Source organism: Pinus tabuliformis, chromosome 2_2, assembly GCF_031772625.1.
Source record: "Pinus tabuliformis cultivar Carrire ecotype Pingquan chromosome 2_2, CPIR1, whole genome shotgun sequence".
Classification (NCBI taxonomy): domain Eukaryota; kingdom Viridiplantae; phylum Streptophyta; class Pinopsida; order Pinales; family Pinaceae; genus Pinus; species Pinus tabuliformis.
The window spans coordinates 346,198,735-346,212,831 of record NC_142300.1 but is presented as its reverse complement, the minus strand read 5'-3'; positions in this window follow the sequence as shown (position 1 = coordinate 346,212,831).

Here is a 14,097-nt window from a genome sequence, read left to right as displayed (position 1 = left end):
GATGACTTGTAGTGACCCTAAAATTTTGTTTTTGTTTGCTGTTTATTTGTCTCCACTTGCACCATGTCTATGTTGCATCCCTTTATTGCATTCCTCTTTAGCTGTAAAGTTGGAATTTGTTAGACTGATATTTGGTGTTGGTTTACCTCTAATTAATCATGTTTTCCTATTTTTATCCATTCATCTCACTGTTTTATCCAAACAATTTATAACAACTCCCTGTTTCTCTAACTAGTTCATGTCTACTAATATATCATATCATCCTAAAAGTAGAATGTTTAAATCTACTTCTGTGGGGTAAAAATTTAATTAAATGAGACACTGTCTTATTTGACTAGTTACTTTTATTTTGGTACTAGTTGATATTTGTACCAACCATGCATTCCTAAATTTTTGATACTTTAATTTACATTTTTCCACAATTTAGGGACTAATGTAGCTCAAATTAGCACCTAGATCAATTAAAATAGAAACATGTTGGTTTAGGATGGTACTGTTGGGAATGGGTTCCCCTAAGGGCAGTTTTGGGGGCTAAAGCCCATGTTTTGGGACAATTTTGCAATAAAGTTGTAAATTCTCCATATTTTGTGGTCGCGGAGCACAAAGGTGTCAAGAGTCATAAAGGGTTGTCCGACCTTATTTTGTAAAGTGTAAAGTCAGCTGTAAAGATCCACCCATGGTCCGTGGACCATGGGATTGTATAAAAAAGGAGCTAAGTAAGTAAGCTCTAAGTAGTGAAGTGAAGAGTTAAGTTAAGGAAGGAAGAAAGTAGCCTAAGTGTTCTCGGGCCTTAGTGTAGGTAGAGGCTCTCGAGCTGAGTGCTCAATGGCCTAGGGTGGAAGTCCGCAACAGAGTGAACGGACCCCTGCAGCTGTGTGCGCAGGGTAGATAGAGTCTATATTAAACTAAAATATATTAATAAAGAGAAGTATTATGCAATTACTATGTATTTAATCCTATTAAAGCATCTGATTATATTGTGTTTTGGGTTTAATTTACAATTTTTATTTGATGCGCGAATATATTTGATTGTATTGGTTAATTAAATGCAGGTAAGGATATCAGCTTACGTGGCACTAACTGTGATTGATTAGTAAGATAAGTAAAACACTTAATATATCTTGGGAACCTATACAATGCACTATCATAGCTACGTGAAAGTACCTAGACTACGGGTTAGGGGTTCCTTCAGGTTAATTGTACACCTTCATGAAGGTATTGAGAGGGGGAACAAAGGGTAGACTCACAGAGCCCTAAGGCTTCGCGACTTGCACGAAATTAGGAGAAGAGGGTTTAAACCGACATCACGACCATCTCAGGATGTGGAAACCTGGTTCCAGCATCCCACCATACTGCTTCGGGTGAGACTTTGGTCCGCACTCCGTGGGCTGATGCCAAAAGGGCCAGAAGTGTAGGGATTTGTTTGGCTAACTAATGTTGAACATGGGTTAGACCCCAAAAAGCCAATAAATGGTTCCATTGTTGGGACCAGAATCTGCATAAGAGATGTTTGATGTCGTATCACTGGAATCCAACTAAGAAAGAGGTCGAAGACTCAATGGATAGGAAGATCCACAAATTCGCAGTGCAGGAGAGAAGAAATCCACGGCTGACAAAGGAATAGTAACTAGGCAGGTAACTATATACAGAAATCCGCAAGATCTTTTTCTGTTGCTTTCCAATTGAGTTATATGAGTGGATCACGAAGTTAGCGGATAACCAAGGAAGGTGGAGGCTTGATGGTCCTATTGTCTAGACCCCAGAGTTAGTACAGAGACTAGAAGCCTTTGAGGATAAGATTGCCTGCATTGTCGATCATTGACTTGATCATATCATAGGGGGGTTTGTGACATAATTCGCAGTCAATGCCTCAGTCAGTTATAGCAAGGTGGAGCGATGCTTTTTCAAAGGTCTGTGAGGTAAGTACTTGAAGTCTTTAAATAATTGGATTAAGATATTTTTTTGTGAAAAATGGGTTATCCAGCTACCTTGATGTTCAGAGCTACACAAAGTGGAAAGACTTATAGGAATGAAGAAAGAAAGGGTCCCGAATATACCCCACTAATTTCACCTCCTTTGAGTGATGAAGAGGGAGTAGTGTAGGCTTCTCCGTGAAGTGCAGTTCAGTTGATAAAACGAGGGTTCCCGTGACTACCACCTTCACCCACAGCACCTTTGCCTTCACCACCATCGCCCCCTACGACTTTGTCGTCACCCCACCACCTCCATTATAATTCAAAATGGTGAATTCAGTGAAGCTGCCTTTGTTTAAGGGCTTGCGAAATGAGGACCTGGACCAGTTCTGGTTCATTGTAAAAGCTATATGGGAAGCCGAGTGTGTCACAGATGATCACATGAAGAAGGCAACATTGGTTAGTTCTTTGTAGGATCGCACGCTAACTTGGTACATCAAGTAATCTAATGATAACCCAAGCATTGGGTTGGCAGAGATCTAAACCACACTAAATAAAGAGTTCAGTAGGCCTAAATTCAAGGCGCAACCGATTGTGGGGTTTAAGGAAATCGCAATGAAACTAGGTGAGACACCTTGGGAATTGGATCAGAGATTGAAGTGTAAAATCTGTGAAGCTAATATGAACTTAACAGATGGACAACATCGCAAGTGGTTCGTGGCTTCGCTCCTGCCTCACCTAAGGGTTGCACTGTCACAGCAGAAGATTACAACTCAGGCAGAGGCCTTGGAGATTGCAATAAGACTACATGAAACACCGATGCAAGATCCAAATCTGGGGGTCCAACAGATCCATGCACAGTTGCAAATTTTTTTCCTCGAAATGAAAAGTTTGAAGTAGGACAGAACAGTTTGACTAGAGGCGCGCGAAGAGATATGGTGCCTGAAATTTAAAGGTCAGGGTCATGGAAAACACCACTCCCTAGTCTTTGTGAACTATATTGCAGGAGGAGGGCCAATGCCTTTGACCCCGAAAGCCCAAGCAGGACTGAGCGCAGGGCCTGCATTGTGGTGTGCTATATGTCAAGTAGCAAGGAAACATATGACTGATAACTTTGATTTGCTGCAGACATTTGTACAAACACTGCAACAACTGTTTTGCATCTTCTGTAGGTTGGTGGGGCATGAAGAGTGCAGCTGCCGAAGTTATGAGTTGATGATGGACAGAACACCCGCCTATAGAGTTCAAGTAAAAACGTGACCTCTTGACCAGAGCAATGGGGTGGGATGAATAGGCTTTTAGGGGTGCGGACGAGACCAAGGTGGAGGAGGACTTGGTAGAGGTAGGGGACAACTGATATGTTACAATTATGGAGGACAAGGACACTATGCCCGTGAATGCACTAACCCAACGCGTCCTTCATGCAAATATTGCACTCAATTTGATCATGAGATGGAGGAATGTCCTACAGTGATAGCGAGGATATGCGACAAAGGGGTGCTACCACCGCAGCTGACTCAGAACCTACAAATGATGAAGGCTGAGCCTCGCGAAGAGTATCCAAATGTGAATATAGTTCTCCAAAGTGGAATTGCAATGGGCAACGATAAGGGGAAATAGCCTGAAGACAGTGCATGGGTTCGCAAATCTTCGATGAAGGAGGCTGAATTTGATTTGGAGCGCACACGCAAAATGTTCATGGAAGCAAAAAACAGCTTCATTGAGGCATCTACCTCAGGGAGCTGGGATAAGCATGTTCAAGAAATGGACCCTTCTATGCTTATGACCTTTCTAGAGACCTGCATGAAGCTGTTGTGCGATAGCAAGGCTGTAAAAGGGTTACAAGAACTTATAAATAGATGTGCCGAAACACTCCGGGTGAACCAAGCGTGGTATGAAAGATTGGTAAGCATAAAGATAGGACAGGACATGAGATGAGACTAACCATGCAGATAGGAGAATATGAAATCGATCAGGTTATTCTGGATTTGGGGTCAAAAGCGAATGTTTTGCCAAAGCAGACTTGGGAACGGATGGGGAGACCCACGCTACAGTGGTCCCTGATTCAGTTAATGATGGAAAATCAGTAGAAGATCATCCCCATGGGATGACTACAAGGAGTAACTATAGATATTGAAGGCGTGAGTGCATTGGCTAAGTTTGAGGTAATAAAAATTGTGGATGATAGCAACCCCTACCCCACGCTCCTTGGCATTGATTGGGCTACTAACATGAATAGGGTAATCAACCTAAAGAAGCGAAAGATGATATTTGAAAAGAAATAACTTCATGTAATAGTACCTGTAGATCCTACTGAAGGATCGCGCTATATGGAACCAGTTTGCGATTATGAAAGAGATGATGATTTAGACTACATATATAAGCTAATAGTGTGAGACCAAGATTGGGTGAATCTGATAGTAGATGGATGAATTACATCGGATTGCGAGAGTTCCTACAACTCAGACTCAGATGAAGAATTAGAGCGCTGGCATAATCGGCTACATGAAGTAACCATGCTGAGTTGCAACATGATGACTAGGTCGCTACACTATGTGTCATTAGAGGTAAGAAATTTGCCCACTTATGATGGCTTGAATTATGTGGATGTGTTTTTGGATGAATTTAAGAGGGAAATACTAGAGAAGCAACACTTCCAAGCTTTGGACTCGGCTCTATGCGTTACGCCTGCGAGATGCTGGGGTATGCAGAAGGGTAGTTTTGATGACTGGCACGAGTGTAGGAGGATGATGAGAACACGCTTTGGGAATCCGAAGGTACGAGTGACAAACAAGTATGACATGAAGGATGATCTACATGCACACTTGGCCAAATGGATTAAGGCCTATGGAGTGAAGCCCCACCATGAATGGGTGCACTTGCTTTGTCACACCTTGGATGTCATCCCTATTAAATGGTACTTGGAGACATAACTCTGCCATGGCACAGGTGAATGGGATATTCTACGTGAAGGGTTCATAATGATGTTCAGCTTTGAAGAAGGGTTTGACTGTATTGACGAAGTGCTACAAGAAGTTAAAGTAGAAATCACTAGGATACCGCAGGATCATTTGGATCTGGTTCAACTTGATTGGACTACTCAGCTGAGCCACGCATTGGAATGCTATAACATGACTATTGAAGAAGAAGACGAGGACCCACGAAAGATTAATATCCCTGAAACCAAGGGTCACCGTGAGGTCGACAGACCACAAATTAAGAATCTCGATATAACCACACCACTGAAAATGAAATAGGTAAATATTGGTACAGAGGTGGAGCCCAAATTCGCAAATATTGGAGATTATTGGGATGACGCAATGGTAGATAAGGTTGCCGAATTGCTCTGCGAATACCAGGATTTGTTACCTACCAAGCTTATGGAGTTAAAAGGGATAATAGGAGACCTAGGCATTATACTGCGCTTAGGGTGGGTTCCTCTATTGAAATTGGAAGATTGGGACTTAATTGACCATGAGAATTTCCTGCACTTTTCGACAGAATAGCTAATGCACCACGTTGTTCACACAACCACCAGGATAACTACATTAGAACTATGGAAGTGGCTCAGGGGAGTAGACAAGGTAGGTTTGCTCAACCTGTTATGGGTGTTGCACTACAATCGCACACCCATTACAGTATTGGTCATCAAGTAGTTGCTATGCTTGGTGCACAAAGGGTCTTTGTGGCTGGAGGAGCCGATACCCATCACCAACAGGTTGATCCATAGGGTCATGTGGTTGCCCTATACAGGGGGAAATCTCGCCATGATGTTTGGAGAAAAAGGTGGTGTGCAAGCCCTCGTGGAGGCCATGAAGGAGAAATTCAAGCTCGTGAAGAATCTGCAAGGCTATGCCATCTCGAGTATTTGTGACCCTGCGGTCAAGGTGGCCATGTAGATTTTGGCAGGAAAAGTTATGAGGAAGTGTCACACAAATGAAGTGTCAGCACTAGTCGTTTCTCTAGTGGCCCATTCTGCTGAAAAGGTCCAGTTTAGTTGGGTGCATTATCTCTGCAGTGAGTTCCTGGTGAACTTCTGCGAGGCGCAGGAGCTCAGCAAGACCTTCCACTATGTGTGGCTCTTGCTCTCCATTGTACTAGTAGCCTGGGAGCTGCCGGAAGATAGTAAATTCCCCTCCGTCACGTTGGACCTCCCAGAACCAGTGATGTATGCGTCACTGTGGCCGACCAAGGAAGCTCATCACATCAAGGATAGCAAGACCTTATGGATCTTAATGGAAATGAACATACACATGGCTATCTATCGTAAACTGCACTTGTCACCTACTGTGTTCACCACACTGTAGGAGTATGTAGAGTTCAAGGTAGAGTTTCAGTGTGTATCGATCATGGCATGGAAGGACCCTGAGAAGACGTGGCATGAATTGCCTTACTTGGCAATGGACAATGCAATTGATGCAGTTCTTGATCATTGGCCGGAAGAGTGGTGCACTACCTCAGACTTGGTGGTGGGGTCGAGAAAGTCCACCACACAGTGTAAAAAGGAGGAGGCCAAGTTCAAGATGGTGCAGCTGGTCAAGAAGAAGAAGAAGGATGTTGTTGACAAGGCCTAGGAAGAGTGCGATGTTGCCCAGTAGGCGGAACAACAGACGAGTGAAATAGAGCGTGACTCTAACAAAGGTGTGAGGTCATCTTCCCTCGAAACAGAGGAAGAAATAGATGAGCAAAATGAGTAGCATGGAGGGGACCCGCAGACGGCATCATACCACATCAAATTTCCAAGAGAACAAGATAAAGTGGGGTCACGAAATAAATCCAAGGCCAGTAAGATGTCGTTGGACCCAATCACCCTAACAGAGGGAGATTTGAATGACATTGGAGACACGGTGCAGGATGTCACCGTGGAGGTACTTCAACCGTTTGAGCAGCAACAACAATAATTATTGGGGGCCATCCAGACGGGTCTTCATGAGATGTAGATCCATGCATCACAAGATGGCATAGTGTGCACCACCCTTGCTATTGATACTTCAGAAGCTATTGAGATGCTACATGTGAAGGACTCCCAAGCGATAGTGGTACGAGATGGAGCACTCACCACAAAAAACGAAGCTGACAGGCAGCTTGTAAGTGCCCTCAGGGGAGTGGGGTTGAACTTGGCAGTGCTCCCTAGCGAGGCGCTCCACATACTATAGGATGGAGTGGTCGCAGAGCTGAGGGCCCGCGAACTGCACACTTTGTAGGTAATCAGTGATCAAAATATTAATAATGTACATATGTCCCTGCAGCAAGACACCGCCCTCACCTCCATGGTGGAACTTACTAACACAAATATGTGAATGATTAAGGCTGTGAGGGAGGCCTGCCAAATAGTCCCTGAATTGGCCATTCCTAAGGATGCAGAAGCAGATGAACAAGTCTACAAGATTGCTACAGGGGTGCATGACACTCGCACAGAGTTGGCTAAGGTTCAGCTGGAGCTGAACCTACAAATTGCAGATTTACAGTTGAAGGCCCAACCTTCAACTCTACTGGAAGTAAAGGAGCAGCGCACAACCACTGTCACAGAGGCAATAGCGGCAGTAAAAAGTGTAGTGGGAGACTGCACACAACTTTTTGAAGAGTTTTTCGAGGTCTTGATGAGCCCGCAGGAGGATCCTAATGTACAATGGCTGAAGACAGAGGTGCAAGAGATGCAGTAATGCTATGATTAAGTAAAAGGTACAGCATGGACCATCGCTCTCACACAGAGACTGGGAAAGCTGTAAAACTCCAAAACATTGAAGGAACAAGTTGATGCAGCGCAACACAAATAGGTAATGCTAAAGGTGTGCTTGAAGCCCTAGTTGGACACAGCTTATTCAGTCACGGCCTCCATTGAAGTCAAGTTTGCTAATCTACAAGCAACTTAGTAGAAGCTTCAGGCTAACAGTTCAGGACCAGTGACAGAGCAGTTGGTTGAATAAGTGAAGCAGGCGGTCGCACAATGTACTGCCAATGTTGCCGTCATACAGGTCGAGCTGGGAGGTCTTCGTGCTAAGATCTTTGCGCGTGAATATTTACTCGAGGGAAAGTCACCATGTTTGTGTTGGGGCCCTGTTGGGAACGAGTTCCCCCAACGACAGTTTTGGGGCTAAAAGCCCATGTTTTGGGGCAATTATTTAATAAAGTTGTAAAGTCTCCACATTTTGTGGTCACGGAGCTTGAAGGTGTCAAGAGTTAAAAAGGGTTGTCCGCCCTTATTTTGTAAAGTGTAAAGTCGACTATAAAGATCCACCCATGGTTTGCGGACCATGGGATTATATAAAAAAGGAGCTAAGTAAGTAAGCTCTAAGTAGTGAAGTGAAAAGGTAAGTTAAGGAAGCAAGAAAGTAGCCTAAGTGTTCTTAGGTATTGGTGTAGGTAGAGGCTCTACAGCTAGGTGCGCAGAGGCCTAGGGTGGAAGTCCATAGCTAAGTGCGCGAACCCCTGCAGCTGTGTGCGCATGGCAGATAGAGTCTGGATTAAACTAAAAGATATCAATAAAGATAAGTATTCTGCAATTACTATGTATTTAGTCTTGTTAATGCATCTGATTATATTGTGTTTTGGGTTTAATTTGCAATATTTATTGATGCATGAATATATGTGATTGTATTGGTTAATTGAACGCAAGTAAGGATATCAGTTTACACGACGCTAACTATGATTTATTAGTAAGTAAAGCACTTAAGATAACTTGGGAACCTATACAATACACTGTCACAACTGCGTGAAAGTACCTGGACTATAGGGTAGGGTTGCGTGAAGGTCAATCATACACCTTCACGGAGATACGAAAGGGCGCAATAAAGGGCAGATTGACAGAGACCTCAGGCTTACCAACCTACATGAAAGTAGGGGCAGAGGATATAAATCGACATCACAACCATCTTAGGGTGCGGAAACTTGGTTCCGGCATCCGCCCATACTGCTTCGGGTGAGACTTTGGTTTGCGCTCTGCGGGCTGATGCCGAAAGGCCCATTAGTGTAGGGATTTGTTTGGCTAACTAATGTTGAACCTGGGTTAGGCCCCACAAAGCCATCAAGTACCTTCAATCTCAATCATAGGGGATTGATGCTCGACCTATCTATATTCTAGTGTTGCACTGATTCTGGGAATACTTTTGGCAACATCATTCACTATGGTTGATTCCTAAACTGCTTGAATATTTTGTATAAATCACATATTATGCAGATAGTCCCTTAGTAACTGTGCTTCGCCACAACCCCAACACTTCAGCGATTCTCTTTCCTTGACCCCACTACTATTTTTGTTGTCTAGTTCCATGGGTTTTGACCGAGTGTAAGACTGTGCAAAATGATTTACATTTCCCTTGCTAACCTTCTTCCTTTGATGATACTTTCCATAATGATTAAGATAAGGAGGTTTCTGTCCTTTTACATTCATTCTAGAGTTGGTTTTGTCCTTACTTTTCCATGTTTTTAAACCTTCACTTCTATTTTTGAACTACTCATAGCATAATATATATTTTCTCACTCCCTCATCCATTTACTTAGGATTGTAAAACTGAATCCTTTCTTTGTAAGGTGCTGGTAACCAGTTCAAAAATTGTTGTACCTTTTCTTTTTCTTCTTTAATATAGGGAAAATACCATAATAAGTTTGTAAATTTGCTAGAAACTCATCCATAGTTATTTTTCCCAACCTTAACTCAAGGAATTCCCTAGCGCTATCATCATAGTATAACTCACTTAAGTACCGAGACTTTAATAGTTTCTGAAATTTCTCCCAAGAAACAATATTTTCTTCCAATAGGCATACACTTTTTTCCTCTTCCCCAAGAGAGTAGCCTTTCCTTGTAGATGGTAAATAGAAAATTTGGCCTTCAAATTACTCTCGTACTTGTATAACTGAAAATATTTTATCATGTTAAGAAGCCATGCTTCTACATCCTCCTCCTTCTTCCCATCAAAAGAAGGGGGCTTGATTTTCCTGAACTCTCCTTGTAACTCCATTTTCTTCTTTTCTTTCTTTGAATTTAGATACCTCCTATCTGACTTTCATACTTTTCTGGTTTTCTTTCCACATTTTTCCCTTTCATCCCTTTTGCTTCTATGTTTCTATGGCTAGAATTTCCATTCAACTCCCTTATAATTCTTTCTTTCTCTTCACTAGATATTAGTAGGCATTCATTATTGGTTCCAAGATAAGCTAGTTCTTGTTACAAGTTCCTGATGACATCCATAAAATGAGAGGTTTGTAGGTACTTCCATTACCTAATTCCACATGTAACTCTTCGTCGATGGTTATGGATAGAGGAGGATCCTCTGCCATTCTTTGGTAGTCTTCTTCACTTGAAATACCTTACAAATAGTAAGAATGAAGTTATCATCATCTGATACTCATACTTTTGTACATTATCAAGCATGATGGTTCCTTCAAAGCCCATTGTTCAAACATGGCTCTAATACCACCTATAATGTACCTCACTTGCCTCATTTTTTATTTTTTTTGTATATATATATATATATATATATATCTATATATATATATATATATATATATATATATATATATATATATATATATATATATATATATATATATATACACACACACATAAGTTGTTGTTACCTAGTATTTTATTTTTGTCCATTAGTACTTACAATCTATTATTACCTAACAAAAAAATAATTTCTAAAGTCATATTTCCGCCACATTTCTATTATGTTACACATGGTTAGGAAACATGTCTCTATTTGATTTCCTATCAAGATCCACATCTTTAATGTTGTCCCATTTCTTTCTTTTCACCATGGTGATTATGTCAGATAGTTATGTAAAGTTCTCTATGTAGCATATAGTCATACTTATTTTCCCTTGGTAGGCAAGGCCCATATATTACCTTAGGTTGGCTAGTACATGTTGTTGATACATGTTGACAGTTCTGGACCCACCCACACGTAAGGGGATCTCCCCGGTAAGAAGTCCCAATTAGACCTCAGACAATTTGGTGTCGGAGTCCCAATAGTGCGTTGTAAAGCAATGCCTTGACCGCGATGTTGCACAGAGGCAAGTAAGATAACTCTTTTAGTAGAAAGGGTTTGACTGATGTAGTGAGTTAAGGAAGGTGCATCAGAGGTTCCTAACATAGGTTGGTTGAGATGAATGTGCCCCTTGGCAACCTGTAAGTGTACTCAGCTGGGAAGGGAACACACGAGAGAAGATGCACCACAAGTTGGAAAGAAGGTCAGTCTGATAATCCAAAGTGATGGTTAAATCAACATCACATCTGCAACAAGATTGATATAATTGCATACATAAGTGTTCATATACAACTACGTAAGTTAAACAACATACATTGCTATAGCAACCGGAACAGTAAAACTACAATAACAACATATGCATGAAAACGTGCTAGCTCTTATTATATAAAGAAGTGTAAGTTCCATTTGTACAATACATCCATGTAAACCCACTAGCGCCAATAGTGGAAAGTTACAGCCACATCCACCTGCTCCTTGAAACTGATGAACTAGCTTCGTGCAGTGGAGAAGCTAAGGCATGTTACAATACTGTCCAAGCTCTTTCCAAGATAGTCTTATCAGAAGCTTGGCTAACCAAAAGCCTATACAATGAGTTGTGAGGGACTATTTATAGCAAAGGGTGGGGTGATCCTTGACATTCCCCTTTCTGACCGTTCAACAAACCCTCATGACTCTTCATCTACTCTATGACTATTACATCCAACTATTAACACTTGACTTACACTTTACATGACTGAACATTACAATGCACATGTACTCATGTGAGACAACATTGCTTGAGCAAGCCATGCAAGACATCACTAACACTCGGTTCATTGTGATGAGACCAACTCTTTGACATGCTTTTGATGTTGAAGGTCATGAGCTGATGCCAAGCATGGTTGTCCGCGATGGTGTGCACACACCCTATGGTGACATCTTGCTGAAGCGATATCTTGCCTCTATTGCAACCAGTGCATTGGTTCGACTCCTTCATCCAACTCGTCTACTAACATGCACATGGTCTTCTTGGGTGCGGCTGAACCAGAAACAAACTGATGCATAGTGTCCATGTTGATCTTCAAGTGTGTGCTGGTGGTCATGCACATCAACTTTCCAAACTACATGTTCAACTCTAGTTGGACTTGCTTCTTGTCTTCGCCTTGGTGAGTGTGTCGAATGGGTTGGATCGCATGCATGCACACAATGACATTAATCCCTTGCATGTGATCAACAACACTACTCACCATGTCTGCTTATGCCAGTTGTTTGGATAGATCTATAACTTGTACAGGTGCAGTTTCATCCGTGAGTGCATGTTGCACCCACTACTATTCTTGTTCTTGCTGCAACTCATTCGTCTGTCTGTGCAGCTTCATGTTCATCCTTGAATTACTACTTCAGCACATGAAAATCCTTCCTTATTCCATTCTCTATCTTCGCACGATCTTCATGTCATGCTCTCACCTCAGAACTTGAGTATCCAAGTTTCTTTCATCATCAGTCGATCTATTTGATCTTGCAACTTTGTTCCACCTCTGTTTTGTTAACAACCTTCCTCTTGCATTCGCTACATTCGTTGTGTTTGCTGCATTTTGTTGGAAATAATACTGAGAGGGGGGGTGAATCAGTATTATCAGATCAATCAAACTTTTTCAATGCTCAGAAACATATACGCTACTTCAGTTAAGTGAACCAGCGTGTACACGCTACTGTGACTAAGTAAAACAGCGTATAAGAAGAAAACTCACAATTTAGTTAGCTTATTCTTCAGTTAAGTGCATCAGGACATTATTCACCACATTAACAGTAAACATGTGCAGTATAACAGAACAGATCAAAAGCCACACACATGAACACCAAGATGTAAGGTGGAAACCCAATGTGGGTGAAAACCACCTGCTGCAAGTTGTCTCTATCTTTCTTTAATATGAAACTTCAGTTTACAATCTTTTGTACTGGTGAAGCCTTATACCAGTACGCAGGCTACAACCTGCAGAAGGCTTCAACCTTCTCTCGTTCTCCAAACTTCCTTGGAAGGGAGCTCCAACCCCCTTTGATCTTGTACTAGCCAAGATGCTAGTACGTAGGTGCTGACCTACAATCTTCTTTCTTTCAGGTATCACTTTTCATACATTTTCAGACTTGGATATTCCTGAAGCACAACATTACAATCTGAAGACCACAATTCATTCAATTTCCACAATAGATCATTGAAGCATAAAACAACCAAACTTTGAATCACTGAACCACTGAACCCTGTCAATCACCAGTTACCAGAACACAGAGCAGACTATAGAACTTTGCAATAACAGTCAGACCCCACTGTAAACCCAAAATCAAGCTTCAAAGTATATACGCTACTTCAATGAGCAAAACCCGCGTATACACGCGCTTTTACCGAAGCCAACCTGCGTACAGATCTAAAAATAAACTTTCTCAATTTGCAGCTGTACCAGACATTAGTTAGACCCAGAACATAACATTGCGACAATATGCAGATCTAGAAATACGCATAATCAACCATATCATGATAGTGCATTTCAAACCATTAGATCCCGATCTATCCTTAGATCTAGTCTTCCATCAACCGATGTGATCTCTCCTTGGCTTAGATCAAGCAACCCAGCACCTGCATATCAGATCTCTTTCACTCTTAGATATTCAAGCCTTGTCGAAAGATATCTTTGCCTAATGATCTTCTTCTCCTTATATAGCCTTAGGCCTTGCTCAATACCAAGAGCCAAAACCATAGTAACACAATACCATCAACTTCAAAACTAGGGATCGACACGCCCGTCGAGACACAATGGTCCGAAATCATAGGCACAACTTCCAAGGACTAACCACCATGGACCAAAAGGTACTTTTCCACATACACGCGCTTTTTCTGAATCCAACTAGCGGGTACACGCGACTTGGGCTTAACGAACCTGCGTATATGAACTTCCTTGGCATGCTGTACTAAGATCTGTCTTCTGATTAAGTTGCCATCACCTGTACCAACCTCTGAGCACCTGTACCAACCTCTGAGTGAGTTGCCATCAAGGACAACACTTGAATCATAATGCCAACAATCTCCCCCTTTGGACTTGATGGCAACCACCACACCAAGTCACTCTCCCCCTTTGACATCAAGGGCAAAGGGCTGTGCTCCCCCTGAGGATATGCTGATACCTCTGCTTGGCTGTGCTGACTCATGCTCCCCCTGACAG